Source organism: Trichechus manatus, unplaced genomic scaffold (assembly GCF_000243295.1).
Source record: "Trichechus manatus latirostris isolate Lorelei unplaced genomic scaffold, TriManLat1.0 scaffold00054, whole genome shotgun sequence".
Taxonomy (NCBI): Eukaryota; Metazoa; Chordata; class Mammalia; order Sirenia; family Trichechidae; genus Trichechus; species Trichechus manatus.
The window spans coordinates 6836932-6861711 of record NW_004443990.1 but is presented as its reverse complement, the minus strand read 5'-3'; the positions used below and the strand labels follow the sequence as shown (position 1 = coordinate 6861711).

General features: G+C 39.3%; 1 protein-coding gene across 1 annotated transcript in view; it reads left to right on the top strand.

Annotated features, from left to right (window-relative positions):
* Positions 1–24780, top strand: part of ANKFN1 (ankyrin repeat and fibronectin type III domain containing 1) — a 185304-nt gene that overhangs the window by 45261 nt on the left and 115263 nt on the right. The window lies entirely within an intron of this gene.

Sequence of the window (24780 nt, the reverse complement as noted above, 5' to 3'; positions counted from 1 at the left end):
GCAGAATCACTGAATAAAAGAGGGGCAAGAGCACAGATAGACTTTTGAAAGATTCAAGTGGCAATACTGTGTATAATGTATTGGAACAGACAGGGATTCAGAGTTAGGAAGCTATTCAGGAGAGAGGCTGTGCTGCCCAACCTGCCTAGGGGTAGGTAGCAGCACTGGGAAAGGAAGGAGACCAGAGGAGAAAGATAGCACGGGAGTATCAGGATGGTAACAGCCAATGCAAGCATAGCACCTGCTATGCTCCAGGCCCTGCTTAAAGCCTTTGGATGTATTAACTCAGTTTAATCCTTACAACCCTGTGAAGTAGGTACTGTTAAAGATCTCACTTTGCAGATGAGAAAACTGAAGCATAGAGGTTAACAGACTTGCCTAAGGGCTCACAGCAGAGCCAGAAGTTATCACAACAGGTTGACCCTTGAATGTGAAGGACAAAAAAGAAAGAAATCTATTTTCCTGACTCATAAGGACGTACGGAAATACCCTCCCAAGAGTCCTAAAATCTGATAATGCATACTACGTATATTTCAAGCTGTCAAGCCACAGGGCAGAGTTTCTGAGTTCAGATCAGTGCTGCTCCCTTTGCCTGCAAAAATATCCAAATAGTCCATTGCCTTCCTTCCTCTTTCCCAAGGTCTGTGCCTAGGAGAACTTCCGTTTCTGCAAATAACACTGCTCTGTCCACACCCTGTAGCTTTCTGGGGTACTTGAAGTTTTCCAGATAACTCTGTTTGTAATACCTAAGACAGCATTAAATTGGTTATCACTTTGGGTTTTTGATATCAGTCCAAGAGAAGGCAGCCTTAGGGTACTAACAACCCCAGAGAAATAGAACCACCCAGGATGGCCTCCCACAGCCTCACTTGAAACAATTCTGATCCTTTCTCTTGGTTGTCTCATTTGCTAAGACTTGCTGAAACTCAAGTGCACAAGTTTGCAGGCAATGTCAGACTTAGGCACTTTCCACCTTCTACCTCTCTCCAGCTCCAGCTTTTGATGAAGGATTTCATCAATGCTGTCCAGCTCGGCTTTGCCTTCTTGCATTTGATTCGTGAGCTATCAGGGGCTAATTCGTCCAGACTGTCAGATATTTAACACTTGACCATAGTGCCAAAAAATTCTGCCGGCGTTCACATATTAACACTTCTCGTCTCAGGAGACTTGCATCAGGGTGAGGTTGAAACGAAAGGGCACAAATGCGTTCTGTTAGTGACTGGAGGGGATTAATTAAGCATTATAAATAGAATTGTCTGTTGCATTATGGAGTGGGTTTCCTCATGTTAATATATAAGGTCATAAATTGAGTTCTTAACCTGACTGATCTCAAGAGTTATTTAAAAAGCTGGCAATCTACTGTACCCACCAAGACAGCAGGGCAGTTTTTAATTCAGGGGTTGAAGTAATTATTAAATTATGGAAATATCAGCAAAATTACCCAGAGACAAAGCTAATTATTTTGTTTGCTTAAAAGAAACAGTTGAGAAATTTACAGAATGAGATGGCAGTTACCTAACTGGTTAGAGGGAAGGCTTAACCCTGTAGTATTTGGGGTTTGGCAAAAATATCTCACACTACTCTCCAGAATTTCTGGGTTCAGCAAAACCTCAAGCCTATTTTGACAACTGGGTATTTTCCCCCTTCATGCTTAAGCCAGTGTTTGTTTAAAAAAAAAATCCGAATCCTTTTGTGTCTCATTTGTTTACACTCTTCAACGTGTTGTTTTTTAAGAGTTTGTTGATATCCTCAAATCTTTTTAAGAGCATCTCTTTATAAGCCTTCTTCAGCTCCGAGGGCTGTGCATCAAGCCAATTGCCATCACAGCCTGGAGATTAACGGCATCAATTTCAGCTTGAAACACAGGGAAGTTTTTTAGTGAGACCCACTGAGTCTTTCTGCCTGCATATCCCCTGAATGCAGTAAAATGGGGCTAAGAAAGCTACAATCTGTTTGTAGGTGTTTCCTCATCCCATTCAAAGAGCCTTTGCATCTTTTGGTCTCATCTTAACAATTTTCATGACTTATAGAACAAAAGTAGTGCTGTTTCAGATGCTTTCATGCTTTGGACAATTGCCAGAAACTTGTTCCACATTTTCTCCTCACTGCCTTGGGTAACGGGCCTGAACCTCTCATTTACAGAGGACTTGAAATTTCTCTGCAGGCCTGAAGCAGAAAACATGTTCAAAAATACTTTTGCTGCTCTTTGCAAGGGTTGAGGGATGGATAGGAAGGTACCCTATAACAGGTGCAGTTCAGCATCTGTTTTCCATCCACGGGATGAAATATTTTCTAACTTAAAAAAAAAAAAAATCTGGGCTTGCCGTGGCCGCACTTGGCTTTGCTAATTACAAGATGCTGCAGTATTGCTGCAATTAATGGGTACAGTAACCACGGGCAGCACCCTGGTGCAGGATGGTGTCCTTGTCCACCTCTCTTCCCATCTTGTTTCCAGTCTTAGTCATCTAGTGCTGCTACAACAGAGATACCACAAGTGGATGGCTTCAACAAAGAGAAATTTATTTCTTCACAGTAAAGTAAGCTAAAAGTCCAAATTCAGGGCGTCAGCTCCAGGGAAAGGCTTTCTCTCTCTGTCAGGCTTCTTATCAGTGTTCCCGCAGACTAAGAGCTTCTCCACGCAGGAAACCCAGGTCCAAAGGACACGCTCTGCTCCTGGCACTGCTTTCTTGGTGGTATGAGGTCTCCATGTCTCTCTGCTCACTTCTCTCTTTTATATCTCAAGAGATTGATTGCCTCAGGACACAATCCAGTCTTGTAGATCGAGTCCTGCCTTACTAACACAACTGCCACCTATCCTCCCTCATTAACATCATAGAGGCAGGATTTACAACATATAGGAAAATCACACAATACCAGGAATTATGGCCCAGCCAAACTGATACACACGTTTTTGGGGGGGATAAAATTCAATCCATGACATTTCCTAATGGATCAGAAACCGTCATCCTAATTCTTCCCTACGAAGACTCATAATAACAAATTGTTTAACTGCTGTTCATTTGATGGCATATTTTATTTTAAATAAAAAAGCATTTCTCTTTGCAGAGACTGCCAGGGCCTTGCATTAGCTAGTGTGTATCTCCCTCTGCAGAGACCAGGCTGGTGCCTCTGACAACCACCACCTCCAGTTTATTTCTCAGAAGGCGAGGAAACCAAAGAATTCCAGGGAGATGCCCGGGGGTATTTCAGCTTCTAGCAGAGAGAGTCCACATTTTACCCATTAAAATCCTCAGGGTCAATCATTTATAACAATAGTGTGAACTTGATCATAACTTGATGACCTTGGGCCATCTTTTCACAAGACTTGAGAAAAAACTGACTTCTCTGGAATGGGTGCACAGTGCTTGCTAATTTATATTCTTTGTTCTTCTATTATTCTTTTCCTCCTACATCTCATAGTTTGAAAGATTTGTCTACTGAGAAAAATGCATTGCCTTAGATGGTATGATTATTTTCTGTGTTTAATTAATTGCATAATTAATCTGATCATAAGCATAAGGTAGCTATCCTCGTTACTAGATTGAAGTGATATAATTCCATGAAGCAAAAAGATTTATATAACTTTATTGAACCTGTTGGTCGGGAAGGTACAGCCATGACCAAAATGGTACCCTATAACAGGTGTTATCATCTGTAGATGATAGCAACTAGGAGGGGTAGAGGGTGGTTTCTCCAGAGGACATGAAACTCAGTGGAGTAATGTTTTTTGCTTGAGGGTGAAAATGTGGCAGTGAGTTGAGCGACTAAATGTATGATGGGAACAAATAGCAGGTCCAGTGAGAGAGAGTGGGGAAAGTGAAAAGCAGCACTACTCAAGAGTCTTTTCTCCCAGGCGGCTAAGACCTTTGTACGCTCAGCCTTCTGGTTTCCTCCAGTTGCTCGTCTACTAGTAGCTGAGTTTCAGGATCCAGCCAATCTCCTCTCTAACCACTTCGTGAATCACCTTAAATCCTTTTTCCAATACAGCATGTTATAAAGAATAGTTTTTTTGCATCCTCATCATTAAAAAAAACATTTTTTTAACCCTCAAACAATACGGTACAGGGTTGTATCAGAAAAAATGCCAAAATCTCCTTTCACCCCTCCTCCAATCTCACATCCCTACTGGGGAGTTAATCTTTGTTAAGAGGTTGATGTATCTCCTTACAGATCCGTTCTGTATGTGTATGTGTATGCACATATACATATCTACGCAAATATGTATAGTTTTGTTTGTGTGAGCTAATGTAATCACACTATTTGTCTGATCCTAAAACTGGATTTTTTTCAACTCAATGATATGTTTGCAGCTCAACAATATATTATATATGTCTTTCTATGTCATTGCATTTCGATCTTCTTCATTCTTTTTAATACCTGTATAGTATTCCATAGATGAATGTGCCATAATTAATCATTCACCTACTGGTGGACATAAATTCTTTTCAATTTTTTCCTGTTATACAATGTTGCAGTTCTTGTATTTCCTCTGTGCTTTACATGTGAGATTGTTTTTTCTAGGATTGTTAACTCGAAGTGGAAGAGTCTGTGCATTCACATACACTGTTTAATTGATCTGTCTGTACCTGTGCTAATACCATATAGTAACTTTATAGCATGTTTTAACATCTGGTAGGGCTAGTCCCTCCTCATGGTAATATTTCGCAAAATTTCTTAGCTCTTCACATACATCTTCTCTTCCAAATGAATTTTAGAATTGTCTCATTAAGTTCGATTTCTAAAATCATACTGGGTAGATATCTTATTCCTAAATCAATTTGGGGAGACTTCTCATCCATGGGAGTCCCTGGGTGGTGTAAACAGTTAATGAACTCAGCTGCTAACTGAAAGGTTAGAGGTTCAATTCCACCCAGAGGTGCCTTGGAAGAAGGACTAGTGATCTGCTTCCGAAAGGCAGCCATTGAAAACCCCATGGAGCACAGTTCTACTCTGATGCACATGGATTCACCATGAGACGGCATCAACGCGACATCAGCTGGTTGGTTGTCGTTGTCTCATCCGTGAGTGTGATATGTCTTCCCAGTCAAGTTTAATGTAATGTTTTCAGAAAAGTTTAATAATTTATATGGGTCTTTTACACTTTCCTGTTGGAATTCGTGCTGGATATTGTGCAGTTTTTGTAGCTACTGTCCATGAACTGTCTTTTCAGGATGTTCTCTAATTGACTATTGTGGGAGAGCAGAAAAGCTATTGCTTTGTTTTTTTGTTTTTGTTTGTTTGGGTTTTTTTGTTCTTAATCTTTACTTGGCTGCTTTACTTACTTCTATGCCTGGGTAGTGTCAGATAAGGCTGATTAGGGAGCAAGACTTTCATCTCTGGTGGGAGGTAACAAAAGCCCCCAATCCTGCTGTGTCAATGGAAACCATGTGGGGAGCATAGAATTCCACTCCCAGAGGTAACTAACAAGGTGCTCCTCTTTGACACCACTGGAGTGATGTCAAAGGAGGCCTAGAGTAAAATAAACACTTTCACTACTATCCAGTGGTAACAGGGCCACATACCCCTATGGTGTCTAGGGAAGTCAATGTGAGCTAGAATTCCTACCTACATACAGCAATAACAGTAGCCCCCTTTCACTTGGATGTCAACAAGGTCAATTTAAGTACCTGGACTTCTACCCCCACCTTAGAGTACCGAAACAGTGCCCCCCCCCCATTCCCTTGCTATAGTATTCAGAGAAAGTCAGCTAAAATAGAAGATTTAAATCAAATCCAGAATCTCTTAACATAGTACCCAAAATGTCTCAGTTTCAACTGAAAGTCACTCATCATACCAAAAATGAAGAAATCCGAGCAAATGAAAAAGGATAATAAATACATGCAAACACTGGGATGATAGAGATTTAGAATTTTCTGACAGAGAGTTTAAAAGCAGCTGTGATAAAAATGCTTCAGTGAGCAATTATGAACATGATTAAACAAACGAAAACACATAAAGTTTTAGCAAATAAATAGAAAGTAGAAACAGAAATAGAAAGTCTTTGCAAATAAATAGAAGAAATTTTAGCAATGAAAAATGCAATAACTGAAATGAAAAATTTGAATGGCCCCACAGCAGAATGGAGGAGATAGATAATATTTTCACAAAATATTAGCAGATAGAGTTCAGCAATATATACAAAAAATTATATGCCATGATGAAATGGGATTCATTCCAGCAATGCAAGGTTGGTTCAATATTTGAAAATCAATGTAACTGAATACATTAAAAAGCTGAAGAGAGAAAATACATGATTATATAAATTGATACAGAAAAAGTATTTGACAAAATTCAACCATCATTCATGATAACACTCTCAGAAAAATAGGAATAGAGGGGAATGCTATCCTAAACTTGATGAAGAACTTCTATATGAAAATTTACAGCTAAAAATATAGACCGAATGCTTTCCTCCTGAGATTAGGAATAAAGCAAAGATGTTTATTCACTCTTACTTATTCAACGTAGTGCAGGAAGTTCTAGTCAGTGCCATAAAGCAAGGAAAGCAAATAAAAGAAAAGAGATAAACAGGAAAGAAATAAAACTGTCCCTACGTGTGGATAACATTATTGTCTGCACAGAAAATCCCAAAGAATCTCCCCAAAAAAATATATCCTCCTAGAACTAAGACATGGTTCAGTAAAGTCATAGTAAGCATACAAACATAGAAAAATCAACTGTATTTTTTATATACCAGCAATGAATACATGGACACCAAAATTAAAAACACAATATTTACAATTACTCATACTTATGTGTAAATCTAACAAAATATATATAGGACTTGTATGCTTAAATTCTGATACAAACTTCTGATGAAATAAACAACAACAAAAAAGTAAATAAATGAAGAGACATACCATGTTCATGGAATGGAAGACTCAACATAGTAAAGATGTTAATTCTCCTTAAATTGACATACAGGTCTAATGCAATTCCTATCAAAATTCAAGCAAGATTTTTGGAGATACAGACAAGATTTTTTTCTAAAATTTATATTGGAAAGAGAAAGAACCATAATAGCTGAAACAATTCTGAAAAAGCAGAATAAAGTTGGGGGAATTAGTCTACCCAATTTCAAGACTTACTGTATAACGGCCATAATCGGCAACCACTAATCGACTTTCTGTCTATATAGATTTACCTATCACAGACATTTAATATAAATGGAATCACACAGTATGTGGTCTTCAGTGACTAGTTTATTTCACTTAGCATAAGGTTTTCAAGGTTCATCAATGTTGTAACATATATCAGTACTTAATTTCTTTTATTGCTGAATAAGCCAATGTATGAATTTACCACATTTTTTTCAACTGTTCATTGGTTGGTGGACATTTGGGTTGTTCCCATATTTTGACTACTATGAATAATGCTTCTATGAACATTTGTGTGCAAGTTTTTGTGTGGACATATGTTTTCATTTCTTTTGGGTATATACCTAGGAATGGAATTGCTAGGTCATATGGTTACTCTATATTTAACCTATTGTTGAAATGTCAGACTGTTTTCCAAAGCAGCTGCACATTATTTTACATTTTTACAAGGAGTGTATAAGGGTTCCAATTTCTCCACATCCTTGCCAACACTTGTTATTATTATTATTTTTTTTAATCCACCCTCATGAGTGTGAAATGGTATCACATTGTGCTTTTGATTTGCATTTCCCCAGTGGCTAATGATATTGAGCATGTTTTCATGTATTCATTGGCCATATGTATATCTTCTTTGGAAATTGTTCCTTCATTGCCCATTTTTAAGTTGAGTTATTTGTCTTTTTATCATTGAGTTGTAAATTCTTTATGTATTTTAGATACAAGTACATATAAGTCCCTTATCAGATATATGATTTGAAAAACATTTTTCTCCCATTCTGTGGGCTGTCTTTTTATTTTGTTGATGGTGTCCTTCGAAGCACGAAAGTTTTTGATTTTGATGATGTCCAGTTTACTTTTTCTGTTTGCTTGTGCTTGTGGTGATCTATTTTTAGGTATATATACATTTACTAATTTTTTGCTATTTTATAATTCATTTTCTGAAAGAGGTTTAATAAAATATTCTCCCCAACCAGATAGTTAAATATTTGTCAGTTTCTCTTTAAAATTCTGTCAAGTTTTGCCTTATATATGTCAAAGCTACATTGTTATGTGCATGTAAGTTCATGATTATCACATTTTTGGTGTATTTTTCCTTAAATTATTTTGTATTGTCCCTACCAAAGAAAGACAGTGTATTAATTTTAAGATAAATTAATTATTATTAATATTCCAAAGTTTTACAACAATGTGTCTAGATGTGGAGTGTTTTTTATTTAATCTGCTTTATACTCAGGGTGCACTTTCAATCTGAGGACTGTCTGTAAAAATTATCAGCCACTGTTACCTCGAATATTAATTTTCCAACTCTTCCTCCATTTTGCTTCTTTAGGAATCCCAATTACATCTTACGTTGGAATGCTCACAATGTATTTCCTATGTCTCTATTTCATTTTTGTTTGTTTGCGTCTCTGTGCTGCATTCTTTGTGAATTCCTAGGGGCTATTTGTTCAAGTTACCAATTCACTCTTTGACTGATTTCAATCTAGAGTTCATTCCATTTATGTCTTTTTTTTTTTTTAATGACTTTTCCCCCAGATTTCTAACAGATTCTTTTTCATAGATGCCCTTTCTTGTCTCATTTTTTTTTTCATGGACCATATTTTATGTATTTTAACATCCTAAATTTACTTATTTTAAAGTTGTTGATTCTTCTCTAGAATTAATTTCGTCTGTAATGAATTCAGATTCTAGTTTTTCGTTTTGCTAGCTATCTTTCTTAGCATTCAATTTCTTCAAGTGTTTTGGAATTTGGGTTGCGGGCTCATTTTGAGTGAAAGGATTTTTATGAATTATTTCCCTTTTCTTTACCTCTGTATTCAGTTCTCCTCCTACCACTACTCACAATACTCAATCCAGAGCCGGGACTTACAATGATTACTCCAGGTTTCTGCCTAAAAGTGATATTAATGATAATGTTAGGAATTAACAAAGTTAGGAAGCAATGCAGCTTAATTCCTATTCACATGACCATACTCTCTAACTTTTCTTAGAGCCATAGATTGTTTTCTAGGGGAGAAGAGAGGTAGACTTTTATCAGTCATAGCCCCAAGCAGCAATCAGAAGCAGGGTTGTTTGTTTACACTTATCATGAGCTGGAGAGCCCTTCCCCAGCCTCTGGCTTCAAGCAGTGAGCCTGATTCAGTTTCCCCTCTAAGGTGAGCACCTCTAGTTCCTGTTACTCCACAGGCATCAAACTCCAATGTGCCGTTATCTGTATCTGGACCCAGAGCCCAGCAAGTGCGTGGTTTCGCTCATGCTCCTTATGTTGCATTTTTGTTTTATCTAATTTTATTAGCCTATTTTATTTTCTCCTTCGATATTTCATTGACTATTTCAATGTGTTTTGGAGCATAGATGTGAGTCAAAGCATGAACTTGCTATACCATCTAGACCAGAAGACCTCGTCTGCTTTCTTCAGGGTAAAATTAGAAGGTTTTATCCCCAGATCAAATACTATCATTATCAAATGCTTATGGGGGATGGGAGATACCTAATTTGTTAACTATTCCAATGTAACCGTTTAATTAATTACTGTCTTAGTTATCTATGCTGCTATAACAGAAATACCACAAGTGGATGGCTTCAACAAACACAAGTTTATTCTCTCACAGTCTAGTAGGCTAGAAGTCCAAATTTAGGGCATCATCTCCAGGGGAAGGCTTTTTCTGTCTGCAGCTCTCAAGGAAGGTCCTTGTCATCAATCTTACCCTGGACTAGGAGTTTCTCAGCACAGGGACCCCAGGTCCAAAGGACTCACTTTTCTCCTGGCACTATTTTTTTGGTGGTATGAGGTCCCTATGTCTCTCTGCTCGCTTCTCTGTTTTATATTTCAAAAGATATTGACTTAAGACACAACCTAATCTTGTAGATTGAGTCCTACATCACTAATACAACTGCCACTAATCCCACCTCATTAACATCATAGAGGTAGGATTTACAACACATAGGAAAATCACGTCGGACGATAAAATGATGGACAGTCACACAATACTGGAAATCATGGGCTAGCCAAGTTGACACACATTTTAGGGGGACACAATTCAATCCATTACAGTTACCATAGGGCTTCCTTTGATCTTTGAACTTGTTCTTTCTGAGCTTTAAGTTTCTCCATCTGTACTTAACCTTTGCAGTAGTTGTCGCCTGTATATGTTTAAGGCTGTGGTTTGCTCTATTCTTATCAGATATTTAATGGTTTCTCTGTCTCTTAATACTTCACCACAAATTTTAGTCCACTTGAGTGGAACGCTTTCTTGTTTTCAAACTAACAGATACATTTTTAAATACCTTGTTTACTGTTTAAAGGACTTGGAGAAGAAAAAGGATAGGCAGGCCTGTGTGTCAGTTTGCCTTCATGATCCAATCTCCAAGTCACTTCTTCTTCTTACTCAGACACTGTATTCTCAGTAAACATGGCCTAATACTAATATTAGCCTAAGCCAAACATAATTATGAAAGCAGATCTGCTGTTTCAGAAAATTATGTAAGGTGCCTAAGGGCAAACACAAAACTGGGTCTTTATATCAGTTGGTGAAGGATTATTCCTGACATTGATTTCTTCTTCTTCCTGTTATACTTGGAAAATCATAGACCCATATAGTAATAAGGAATTTTTTTAGAATACATGAGTTTTTCCCTAAGGTATGAAATTCCTTGAAGGCAGAAATCTTATCTTTTTCATTTCTTCCCCTCATCCATTAATTCACTACAGCACTGACTTTAATGTTCCTAAAACATTTCCCCCACCACAGGACTTTGCACATGATGATACCTCTGCTTAGAATACTGCCCCCTCCCACCAACCACCCAGTGATCATTCAGATCTCTATTAAAAGTCATTTCTCGAGAGAAGCATTTTCTAAGTATTTAATACAAATCAAGCCTATTATAGTTTCTATCATGTCCTTAGCCTTTCCTTCAAAGTAATTTCACGGTTTACAACTGTGTATTTATTTATACAGTATATTTTTAGGGTTAAACAGATTTGTTTATTATATAACTTCCTAGTGTTTATAATATTTAATATATTTGATAAAATATTTCTCAAATCTAATTTGACCATCACTGGATGCTTCATTGGAATAATGTTTCATGGGACCCTCAGAACATTTAGACCAGGAATTCTCAAACTAGAATTACCTGAGGAGCTTTTGAAACATATCCATGCCAGAACCCTTTCAAACACCAATCATATTTGAGTCTTTGCAGGGTAGGAGCTCAAGCAGAGGTATTTTTCAAGAGCTATTAGGTGAGTTAATGTGCTTCCAGGCTAATAATGTATTGGTATGTTTTTAATATCTGCCTCACCAGACTGCAAGCCTCATGTGAGAAGAGATTTATTTATTTATTTTTTAGTCTCTATATCCCTAGTACTTGACACAGGGCCCAACATATATATAGTAGGTCCTCAATTAACTAATTTATTCATTAACTAGAAAATTAGTGCAACCTATTATATTCAGGCTGTATTCTCGGCATTGGGGAGATAGCCATAAGCAAAAGAGAAAAAATTCCTTGCTTTTGTGGAAGCTTGCATTCTGTGGAGTAATAGTAACATGTATAAAGTGATAACTACATGCCAGGCCCTGTTCTAACAACTTTATATGTGTTAACCCATTTAGCCTTCAAAATAAATTTTTAGGTGATATTATTACCCCTAATATAAGGTTCCACCACTTGTCTGTCAGTTTGTCATACTGTGATGGCTTGCATGTTGCTATGATCCTGGAGCTATGCCACAGGGAATTCAAATACCAGCAGAGATACCCGTGATGAACAGGTTTCAGTGGAACTTCCAGATTAAGACAAACTAGGAAGAAGGACCTGACGGTCTACTTCTGAAAAAATTGGCAGGTGAAAATCTTATGAATAGCAACAGAACATTGTCTGATATAGTGCCGGAAGATGAGCCCCTGAGGTTGTAAGGTACTCAGAATACAACTGAGGAAGAGCTGCCTCCTCAAAGTAGAGTCAACCTTAATGACATGGATGGAGTAGAGCTTTCAGGATGTTCATTTGCTGATGTGGCACGACTCAAAATGAGAAGAAACAGCTGCAAACATCCATTAATAATCAGAACGTGGAATGTACAAAGTATGAATCTAGGAAAATTGGAAGTCATCAAAAATGAAATGGAACTCATAAAGATCGATGTACTAGGCATTAGTGAGCTGAAATGGACTGGTATTGGCCATTTTGAATTGGACAATCATATGGTCTACTATGCCAGGAAAGACAAATTGAAGAGGAATGGCGTTGCATTCATCATCAAAAAGAACATGTCAAGATCTATCCCAAAGTACAGTGCTGTCAGTGATAATATCCACACGCCTACAAGGAAGACCAGTTAATACAACTATTATTCAAATTTAAGCACCAACCACTAATGCCAAAGATGAGGAAACTGAAGATTTTTACCAACTTCTGCAGTTTAAAATTGATCAACCATGCAATCAAGATACATTGATAATTACTGGTGATTAGAATGCAAAAACTGGAAACAAATAAGGATTGGTAGTTGGAAAATATGGCCTTGGTGATAGAAACGACGCTGGAGATCACGTGATAGAATTTTGCAAGACCAAGGACTTATTCATTGCAAATACCTTTTTTCAACAAAAATGGTGGCTATACATGTGGACCTCACCAGATAGAATACTAAGGAACCGAATCGACTACATCTGTGGAAAGAAACAACGGAGAAGCTCAATATCATCAGTCAGAACAAGGCCAGGGGCCAGTTTCAGAACAGACCATCAATTGTTCATATGCAAGTTCAAGTTGAAGTTGTAGAAAATTAAAACAAGCATACAAGAACTAAAATAAGACCTGGAGTATATATCCCACCTGAATTTACAGACCATCTCATGAATAGATTTGATGCATTGAATACTAATGACCGAAGACTAGAAAAGTTGTGGGATGACATCAAATGTGAAGAAAGCAAAAGGTCATTAAAGAGACAGAAAGAAAGAAAGAAGAGACTCTGAAAGTTGTTCTTGAAAACAAAAGCAAATGGAAGAAATGATGAAGTAAAAGAGCTGAACAGAAGATTTCAAAGGAAAGCTCAAGAAGACAAAGTAAAGTATTATAATGAAATGTGCAAAAACCTGGAGTTAGAAAACCAAAAGGGAAGAACCTGCTCACCATTTCTCAAGCTGAAAGAACTGAAGAAAAAATTCAAGCCTCAAGTTGCAATAGTGAAGGATTCTATGGGCAAAATATTAAGCAGCATAGGAAGCATCAAAAGAAGATGGAAGGAATATACAGTCACTATACCAAAAAGAATTGGTCAACGTTCAACCATTTCGGGAGGTAGCATGTGGTCAAGAACTGATGGTGTTGAAGGAAGACATCGAAACTACACTGAAGGCAATGGTGAAAAACAATATAGCAATTGACAGAATACCAATTGAGATGTTTTAACAAATGGATGCAGAGCTGGATGTGCTCACTTATCTATGCGAAGAAATTTGGAAACCTGGCCAACCGACTAGAAGAGATCTATATTTGTGCCCATTCCAAAAGAAGGTGATCCAACAGAATATGGAAATTGTTGAACAATAGCATTAATATCGCAAGCAAGTAAAATTTTGCTAAAGATCATTCAAAAGAGGCTGCAACAGTACATCAACAGGAACTGCCAGAAATTTAAGCCAGATTCAGAAGAGGACATGGAACCAAGGATATCAATTCTGATGTCAGATGAATCCTGGCTGAAAACGGAGAATACCAGAAAATGTTTACCTGTGTTTTATTGACTATGCAAAGACATTTGACTGTGTGGATCATAACAAATTAAGGATGACATTGCAAAGAATGGGAATTCCAGAGCAATTAATTGTGCTTGTGAGAAACCTGTATGTAGACCAAGAGGCAGTTGTTCTAACAAAACAAAGGGACACTGTGTGGTTTAAAATCAGGAAAAGTGTGTGTCAGGGTAGTATCCTGTCACCATACTTGTTCAGTCTGTGTGCTGAGCAAATAATCTGAGAAGCTGGACAATATCAAAAACAAAGTGGCATCAGGATTGGGGGAAGATTCATTAACAACCTGTGATATGCAGATGACACAACCTTGCTTGCTCAAAGTGAAGAGGACTTGAAGCACTTACTGATGAAGATCAAAGACTACAGACTTCAGTATGGATTGCATCTCAACATAAAGAAAACCAAAATCCTCACAAGTAGACCAATAAGCAACATCATAATAAATGGAGAAAATATTGAAGTTGTCAAGGATTTCATTTTACTTGTATGCACAATGCCCAGGGAAGCAGCAGTCAAGAATCGAATGATGTCACCAAAGAAGGCATTCAAGCGGCGAACAGACAAATGAGAAAATGCTCACAGTCATTAGCCATTAGAGAAATGCAAATCAAAACTACAATGAGATACCATCTCACCCTGACATTACTGTCACTAATATATTAAAAAAAAAAAAAAACAGAAAATAACAAATGTTGGAGACGTTGCGGGGAGATTGGAACTCTCATGCAGTGCTGGTGGTGATGTAAAATGGTACAACCATTATGGAAAATGATGTGGCGCCTTCTTAAAAAGCTAGAAATAGAAATACCATATGATTCAGCAATTCCGCTCCTAGAAATATATCTTTGAGAAATAAGAGCCATCACATGAATAGCCATATACACACCCATGTTCATTGCAGCATTATTCACAATAGCAAAAACATGGAAACAGCCGAAGTGCCCAGCAATAAATGAATGGATCAACAATTTATGGTACATGCACACAATGGAATACTATGCAACAATCAAGAACAGTGATGAATCCATGAAACATCTCACAACATGGATGAATCTGGAGGGCATTATGCTGATGAAATAAGTCAGTCATCAAAGGACAAATATTGTATGAGACCACTATTATAAAAACCCAAGAAAAGGTTTACACACAGAAAAAAACAATCTTTGATGTCTACGAGAGAGAGAACAGCTGAGGAGGAGAAATCACAAACTAGATGGTAGATAAGTATTAACTCTGGTAAAGGGAAAGACAACATATAATCTAGGGAAAGTCAACACTTGACCAAGGCAAGGCCATAGAAGCTTCCTAGACACATCCTGACACCTTGAAGGACCGACTTACTGGGGCTGAGGGCTGAGGACCATGGTCTTGGGGACATCTAGGTCAATTGGGATAACATAGTTCATAAAGAAAATGTTCTACATCTTACTTTGGTGGGCAACATCTGGGGTTTTAAAAGCTTGCGAGCAGCTATCTAAGATATATCTATTGGTCCCATCATGTTTGGAACAAAGGAGAATGAATAAAACCAAAGATACAAAGAAAATATCAGTCCAAAGGACTAATGGACCAACCTGAGCCTAGAAGAACAAGATGGTTCTCGGCTGCCACTGCCAACTTCTCTGACAGGGATCATGACAGAGGGTCCCTGAGAGAGCGGGAGAAAAATGTGGAACAAAATGCAAATTCACAAAAGAAGACCAGGCTTATTGGTCTGACAGAGACTGGAGGAACCCCCAAAACTATGGCCCTCAAACACCCTGGTAACTCAGAACTAAAGCCACTCCCGAAGTCACCTTTCAACCAAAGATTAGACAGGCCTATAAAACAAACAAAAACACACGTGAGTAACGTGCTTCTTAGTTCAATCAAGTATACAAGATGAAAGGGGCAACACCTGCCTGAAAGCAAAGACTGGAAGGGACAGGAAAACTGAACAAATGGACACGGAGAACCCAGGTTTGAAAGGGAAAGGGGGAGAGTGCTGACACATTGTGGGGATTGCAACCAATGTTGCAAAACAATTTATGTATAAATTTCTGAATGAAAAACTAATTTACACTGTCAACTTTCAAGTAAAGCACAATTTAAAAAAAAAATCAAACAATGTACGGCATTGGGCAAATCTGTTGCAAAAGACTTCTTTAAAATGTTCAAAAAGCAAAGACGTCACTTTAAGGACTAAGGTGTGCCTGTCCTAAACCATGGTATTTTCAGTTGCCTCATATGCATGCAAAAGGTGGACAATAAATAAGGAAGAGAGAAAGAATTGATGCATTTTAATTATAGTGTTGGTACAGAATATTGAATATACCATGGACTTCCAGTAGAATGAACAAATCTGTCTTGGAAGAAGTACAGCCAGAATGCTCCTTGGAAGTGAGGATGTAGCGAGACTTCATCTCACGTACTTTGGACATGTTATCAGGAGGGATCAGTCCCTGGAGAGGAACATCATGCTTGGTAGAGAGTCAGTGAAAGAGAGGAAGACCTTCAAGGAGATAGATTGACACAGTGGGTGTAACAATGGGCTCAAGCATAGCAACGATTCTAAGGATGACGCAGGACCAGCAGTGGTTTGGTTCTGTTGTGCATGGGGTTACTATGAGTTGGAACCAACATGAAAACACCTAGCAACAACAACAATATCCAAACCAAAACAAACAAACCCATTGCCGTAGAGTTGATTCTGACTCATAGCAATACTATAGGACATAGTAGAACTGCCCCATACAGTTTCCAAGGAGGGGCTGGTAGATTCCAAGTGCTGAGCTTTTTGGTTAGCAGGCGAGCTCTTAACCACTGCACCACCAGGGCTCCAACGACAATATATGTTTGTCAAAATTGAGGCCCAGGAGAAACTTGTCCAAGGTCACATAGTAAGTCTGGCATAGCGGGGACTTGAACTTAGGCAGTGTTGCCCTAGTGCACATGCTGTAACCACTATGCATTCCTGGGTTATAAAACTTCTCTGAATGAATTAAAAACAAATGCATGCATCAGTATCTGAATCTTCCAGGGCCTAGTGAAGTGTCTAGTTCATGATAGTGAGCCAGCCATCTGGTCCAATCTTCCATTTTCTGCTCTACTTCCTCATGTCCCTTAGACGGCGTCTTCCAGCCTTTGAATAGCTCTACAACAAACAAGGAACCTTAGGGCAGATTTGTCCATTATTCAATAGGAGTTTCTAACCCTCTTGGGTCATTTCTTTCATTTTAAAGTCAGATTTGAATTACCTTCAATTTTATTCGATGGTTGGCTAAGTCATGGATAAAATAAATATTGTGGACACAGCAGAATCCTATTGTTGTTAGTGGCCTTTGAGTCTGCTCTGACTCATGGTGGACTCTGTGTACAACATAATGAAATGGTGCCCAGTCCTTTGCCATCATCATGATCGGTGGCATGTTTGAATTCATTGTTGTTTCCATTATGTAGTGCCTTCCAACCTAGGGGACTCATCTTCCAGTACTATATCAGACAATATTTGGTTGTGATCCATAGAGTTTTCATTAGCTAATTTTCAGAAGTAGATAACCAAGCCTTTTCTCCTCATTTGTCTTAGTCTGGAAGGTCCACTGAAACCTGTCCACAATGGGTGACCCTGCTGGTATTTGAAATACTGGTAGCATAGCTTTCAGCATCGTAGAACACGCAAGCCACCACAGTGTGACAAACTGACAGACACATGGTGTAGGAACCTCATGGGGGCCCCTAATCTTCCCAAAACATTTTACTTGGATCCACAATCAACATCCATGGACGCAGCAGCCAAGAAATCAGATGACATATTGCACTGGGCAAATCTGCTGCAAAAGACCTCTTTAAAGTGTTAAAAAGCAAAGATGTTACTTTAAGGACTAAGGTGTGCCTAACCGAAGCCATGGTATTTTCAGTCGCATCATATGCATGCAAAAGCTGGACAATGAAGACAGAAGACCAAAGAAGAACTGATGCCTTTGAATTATGATGTTGGCGAAGAATATTGAATATACCGTGGACTACCAGAAGAGCAAACAAATCTGTCTTGGAAGAAGTACAGCCAGAATGCTCCTTGGAAGTGAGGATGGCGAGACTTCATCTCAGGTACTCTGGACATGTTATCGGGAGGGACCAGTCCCTGGAGAAGGACATCATGCTTGGTAAAGTGGAGGGTCAGTGAAAAAGAAGAAGACCTTCAATGAGATGAATTGACACAGTGGCTACAACAATGGGCTCAAGAACAGCAAAGATTGTGACAATGGCGCAGGACTGGGTACTGTTTTGTTCTGTTGTACCTAGGGTCACTATGAGTCGGAACCAACTCAACGGCACCTAACAAAGAATAATGAGGAGTCTGTGAAACATAAGATGGATGAATCTGGAGGACATTATGCTGAGTGAAGTAAGTTAATCACAAAAGGACAAATATTGTATGGTCTCATTTTTTATAAAAAGTCAAGAATAGATATACACAAAGCAGTGTTCTTTGATGGTTACCAGGTATGGCAGGAGGAGGGAGGGGGAATCACTGTCTAGACAGTAGACACATGTGCAAGGCTTTTGTGAGTGTATGGGTGTGCATGTGTAGGTGTATCCATAGGTATATGTATACACATGTTTATGTGCACTGCATGTATATTCATATATATAATAAACCACATAGAGGGCATAGTTATAGATACTTCTTAGACATAACCAAACACCTTGCAGGATTAGATTACTGGGTTTGAAAGCTTGGAACCATAGTCTTGTGGGAAAATTCAGTCAGTTGGCATAACATGTTCATCATGATAATTTTCTACATCCTAGTTTGGTGAGTAGCGTCTGAGGTCTTAAAAGCTTGCAAGTAGCCATCTAAGATACAATTTTTGGTCTCCATTCGTCTGGAACAAAAGAGAATGAAGGACACCAAAGACTCAAAGAAGAAGTTAGTCCACAGGACTAATAGTCCATATGAACCATGACTTCATCTAGCCTGAGACCAGAAGAACTAGATGGTGCCTGGTTACCACTACCGACCATTCTGACCAAGGACACAATAGAAGGTCTCAGATAGAAAGGGAGAAAAATGTCGAACAAAACTCAAATTCCTAAAAAAGTCCAGACTTACTAGACCGTTAGAGACTAGAGAAACCCCCAAGACTATTGCCCTAAGATACCCTTTGAATTTAGAACTGAAGCCACTCCCAGCGTCACCTTTTAGCCAAATAATAGACTGGCTTATAAAATAAACAATATCACCCATGAATACTGTGCTGCCTTAAATTATCAACTATATGAAACCAAATGGTCAACATTTACCCTAAAACAAGGATGAGAAGCTAAGGAGGGGCAGGGAAGCTAGATTAATGGAAACAGAACAAACAGAGTGGAAATAATGAGAATGTTGACACACTGTGAAAAATGTAACCAATGTCATGGAACAATTTGTATAAAAATTGTTAAATGGGAACCTAATTTTCTATGTAAACTTTCACCTAAAACACAATAAAATATTTTTTAAAAAAGAAAAAAATAGCACAATATTTGCTGTGTCTATCATTGTACTGGGTCCTTTCATATGTGAAAGCCTCCTAAAAATATCCCCATACCAATACTAGCTCTGACCTCCAGAGCACCCAGAGTCTTCTGATAGCAGCTCTTCAAATGTTTGAAATTTGTTATCACATCCCTCTCTCCTTCCTTAGTTCATTTTGTTCCAGCCTAACTATCCCCTGTTCCTTTCATAAGACAGAGTTTACAGACTTCATGATGGTCTTCCCATCATGATCATTTGGGATCATCAATGGTCATTTGGGATCATTCTAGAACATGACTCTTCCTCCTAAGTGTGGGGCCCACGGTTGAACAAGGTATTCAGTCTGTGGCCTGAGCATCACCGATAGCAGTAGAACTGAGTCTTTGGCCATTTGGACACTATACCCCCTGAGGAATCTGGCTAAGATTATTCTTACCTAAGATTGCTGCATGGAAATGTCCATTCTAAAGTTTAGTGTTAACAACAGAGTGTTCTGGACAGAGCTGGAGAAGGATGTAGAACATAATTCTAACTCACAAAAAAAAGACCAGATTTACTGGCCTAAAGGAGACTGGAGAAACCCCGAGAGTATGGCCCCCAGACACCCTTTTAGCTCAGTGGTGAAGTTATCTCCGAGGTTTACCGTTCAGCCTGGGAGTGGACAGCCTGTAAAACCAAATGGGACTAATGAGGTACAGTAGTCCAGTGACAAAGGCCAGAAGGCAGAAGGGGACAAGGAAGCTGGTGAGAGGGAACCCAAGGTTGCATAAGGATATTGTTGATGCGTTGTGAGATTGTTAACCATTGTCATAGGGCAACATGTGTAGTAACTGTTAAATGAGAAACTATTTTGTTCTGTAAGCCTTCATCTTAAGTGAGAATAGCAGCACAATTGGAAGAGCGTAGTCAGTGTCACTGAACTGTGCATGTAGAAATTTTTGAAATGGTTTATCTTTGGCTATGTGTATTTTCACCAAAAAAAAGGTTGAGAAGTTAGAGGGTTGACATGTTGTGGGGTTGTTAACCAGTGTCATAAAACAGTATGTGTACTACTGTTTCATGAGAAACTATTTGTTCTGTAAGCCTTCACCTGAAGTACAATTTAAAAAAAAAAATCTAAAAGTAAAGTTTAGTCTTAACCCGATCTTTAGATGTGCCCTTTCCTTCCTCCAGGCCTGCTTATCTGCCTAATAAACTCCTGTTCGTTCTTCAAAATTTTCTTCAGGTATCACCTTGTCATAAAATCTTCACTGACCCCCATCTTCAACCCCACTTAGCCAGTTACATCCTCTGTAACACTTCAATGCCTTGTAAACACTATTTTTATTGAACACATTAGACAGTACTGCATTTATTTGCATGCCTATCTATATGGACAGCTTGAGTCCAAAAAAAAATTGTGTCTTATTCATTTTCATCTCCTTGTTGCCCAGTGCCTGGCTAAATGTTGAACTGAACTAATTTCTAGATGTGAAAAAACTTCGAAAGCCAAAGTTCTGTGTAAAGACAAGAGGAAAATGTAAGAATAGATATTATTGCTCGTAATTATTCAGCAAACACATGGAAAGCCTTCAGTTAGTAATGTAGGCAGAACAAAGATGGATAACACATGATTTCTGCTCTCAGGGAGCTTATAGTCAAGCAGTCATTCACTCATTTGTTCATTTATTCATTCATTCACTCATCATTGAACAAACTCTTAATTTTAAGTTTCTGCTGTGTGCCAGGCACTTTGCTAGTCACTGTAGATGCGGCAATGCATAAGATCAACAGAGTTCCTTCTATAATGGAGGACCTTACCCACTGGTGAAGGAACTTACTAACATTTAGTCATCCATTCTTTTACCAGTCAACAGCTAGGGATGAAGTGCTTGTTATATAGCAAGTGAAAGGCATTGGTGGCTCAGCGGCAGTACTCTCACCTTCTACCCAGGAGACCCAGCCAGTGCACCTCATGCACAGCCACCACCTGTCTGTCAGTGGAGGCTTGTGTGTTACAGTGATGCTGAACGAGTTTCAGCAGAGCTTCCAGACTAAGACGGACTATAAAAGGCCTGGTGATCTACTTCCAAAAATCAGCCGGTGAAAACACTATGGACCACAGTGGTCCAATCCGCAACGAATCTTGGGGATGGTGCAGGACCAGAGTGTTTCATTCCACTGTTCATGGGGTCGCCATGAGTTGGTGACCAACTCAACAGCAGCTGACAGGGTATGAGGGACTGTGTGTGTGAAAATGAACATGATTATATAGTCTCCTTGTTTATAGGGCTTAGAGGTTAGTGGGGAATGCAAAGCTCACCAACATAAGAATTCCCTTCGAAGTATAAAGAAAATAAAACCTGTCATTGACCCAAAGTGTTGAAGCTGGAGTTTTTAGCTGGCTTTGTCCACCACTCTCTTTTATTGAGCCTCACCCCTCATCCCTTTTCTTTATAAGCAGTTCATGGTTCTCTTCTCGGACTCCCTAGGCTCCCCGACCTGCAGTTTCATGCTTCTGCCTTATGCTGGCTCCTCCAAGCTCACTGTCTTCAACACATTTGCCACGACAAGTTTCTGCAAAGGTGATCACATCACCAACCAAGTAGAGCAGCTTATTACTCCCTCCTCCTCTCACACACCCCTTGGGAACTTTGGAGCCATGAAGCCTCTTGGAGGAGAGGGAGGTCCACCAGGTAGCTCTTTATTGCCATGGAACTGTGAGATTCCTCCCCACACTTCCTTCTGGGGAAAAGTCAGCCTGCCAATCGAGATTTAACAGTGAAGCAATGCACAGTGACATGCCAAGCCTCCCCCATCCCCACCCCCCTGCAACCAGCCCCATCACCACCTCATACCGCCATCTCTACCCCTGGACTGAACAAACTGTATCACTTACCGCCTGGGAGCCTGGCGGTTGCTGAGCTCAGATGCCACAGGGGCTGGTGAGCTTCCATTCGCCACAGAGGCAGGTCTCCGCTCAGGGCAGACAGACTCAAGCACAGCTCTGTGCATGACTGCCCAACTTGGCACACAGCTGGCACTGAAAATGATGAGCCACTTTCTGGGCCACCTTCTCCCCGTAGAGATTTTCTCTTGATTCCTTTTTGGCCAGATCCCTGTGCAGCATTATAGTTTGTCAATAGCCCGCAACTGCTTTCTAGAATTTCTCTCCAGGAGAAAGTGTGTTTTTCTAAGAAATAGGTGTTCTAGCCTGAAGCCTAATTTCATGTGAGGGCTCAAAAAGGAAACAAAAATAATCACCCTCAAGTCTGGAAGGTGAGGGGCCTCTCCACTCCCTGAAGAGTGCTTCCTTTTGGGAGGTAGGAGGTGGGGGTGGTCCTTTGTGTTTCTTTAATAAAATTTTCCCCAATTATACAAACAAGACATGCTCCTTGTATCAGCCAGGGTCCCAGCAGGAAACAAAAGACACATTCAGTTTGGATTTTGAAGAAATTTTAACGAAGGGATTACTTACAGAGAGGTGAGCAGGGTTAATGAATGGACAAGAAGCATGTGGGACTAGCAACAGTGGGAAGTTGTTACCACCTCTATACTTGAAGGGGAAAAGGGTAAGAGCTGTGGGGGAGGGGCCACCAGTCAAGAGCTGCTGTGTCAAAGGACACAACCACCGCCAGAACTGAGGCACTGGCTGAACCCGACTAGAAGCCAGAGGACCGGGGGCCTGGGTGATATAGTCCATAGGGGTCGGCCTCCAGGAGACATAGAGCATGACAAGGTCAAAAATAGTTCTGGTGGAAGGGGGACAAACAGAAAAATCAAGTACGATTATAGAATGTTGGAAAGAACCAACAATTTAAAAGAAGTAAAGAATTACTCTTAGTCCTACATCCCAAAGAAATCCACTGCTTTGAGGAACTTCTAGTTTATTTTATTTTTTTTTTTATGTATTTACTACAAAGTTGAGATCATATATTTAATAACAGTGAACGTTTGTTGAGCCCTTGCCATGTGCCGGGCACTGTATCAGGGCTTTAAGAGCACTGCTTCTTCCAAACCTTATAGTGCCCTATGGAATGGGTGTTATTATTCTCCCCTCCTCATGAATGAGGAAACTAAGGTGAAGAGAGTTTCTTGCTGAAGGCCCTGCAACCAGTATAAGCTGGAGTCCAATTTAAACCCAAGTCATCGAACTCCAGAACCCCTATTCTTAATGACTACTCTGTACCATCAGCTTTTTCACTGGATTGTGCTTTGGAACCATTGTTTTAATCCATAGATGAGATTACATGTAATGTGTCACCATGCATTTTACTCTTCTTCAATTGTTGGATATTTCAGCTGCTTCCCTTTTTTCTTTTTCTTTTTACTATTATAAATACTGCTTGCATGAACATCTCTGAATTTTGGGTTTTTCCTGCATTTTGGATGATTTTAAAAAGAGGGTTCTAATAGTGTTTCTCTCATTTTAAAATCAGACTTGATTTTTCTATGGTTTTGAGTCACATAATTGCAAATTGCTAAGTGTAGACTTAGGGAATAATATAACAACTCTCCTATTCTACCACCCCACCCCACATCCAGTGGGAAAAAAAATAAAATTAAGAAAAGTTGAGGGAAGCATTAGAGTCAAGGAGCTCTAATTTTAACATGAGATGGCATTTAAATAGGTAGAAGATATATCACCTCTACTTAGTCCTACTGCCCCAGAGGTTAAATGGAAAAGCATTCATGAATGAGCACACAGGAAGTGTTCCATACACATTAACTGAATGTAACAGGGTCTAAATAGGGTTGTTTCTAAATAAATAGGGTTGTATTTCTGCTGTTCTAATCAACCATTTTCACTTCTGATGAAGTGTGTGCTCAGGAGTACTAGTAACAGATAGAAACAGTTCATCAAGGGAACGTAGGTAAAACTGTTCACTGCCAGAGACAGGCCATCCATTGACACAGGAAGGATTTAGGCAGTTCTACTAAGTGCTTTAAATTCTGAAAAAGTGCACTCTGTTTAGGGAAGTTCATTCCACTCTTCAGTGCAGTATTTGATGAACCACTCAAGAAAGATGAGATAAGCTATTCTTTAAATAATACCTGGCATCATTGGCAAGTGTTTGTCAAAATCTTGTATTTGTTCTACACAGTGTTCTGACTACAGCATGGTACAAATTAAGTCAAAGCAATACATCCTCTGAGAGCCTGTGATCCGTGAAGGGATAGCATTGGTGGAAACGTTGGTAGCAGAGCGTGGGTTTGCGTGAAGAGGGCATAATGCAGTGAAAGCATCCCTAGTCAGAACGTCAGGAGGCTGTTGTCCTAGCCCTGGTTTTGTTCTAACTCGCTGGGTGACCTTCTTTGGTAAGTCATCTTTCCTCTTTGAGCCTCAGTTCCCTCCCCTGTAGACATGACAGAATAAGACCGGATCAGTGCTATGGAAACTCTAGTCACCATGGAGGTGCTGCAAGGACAACAT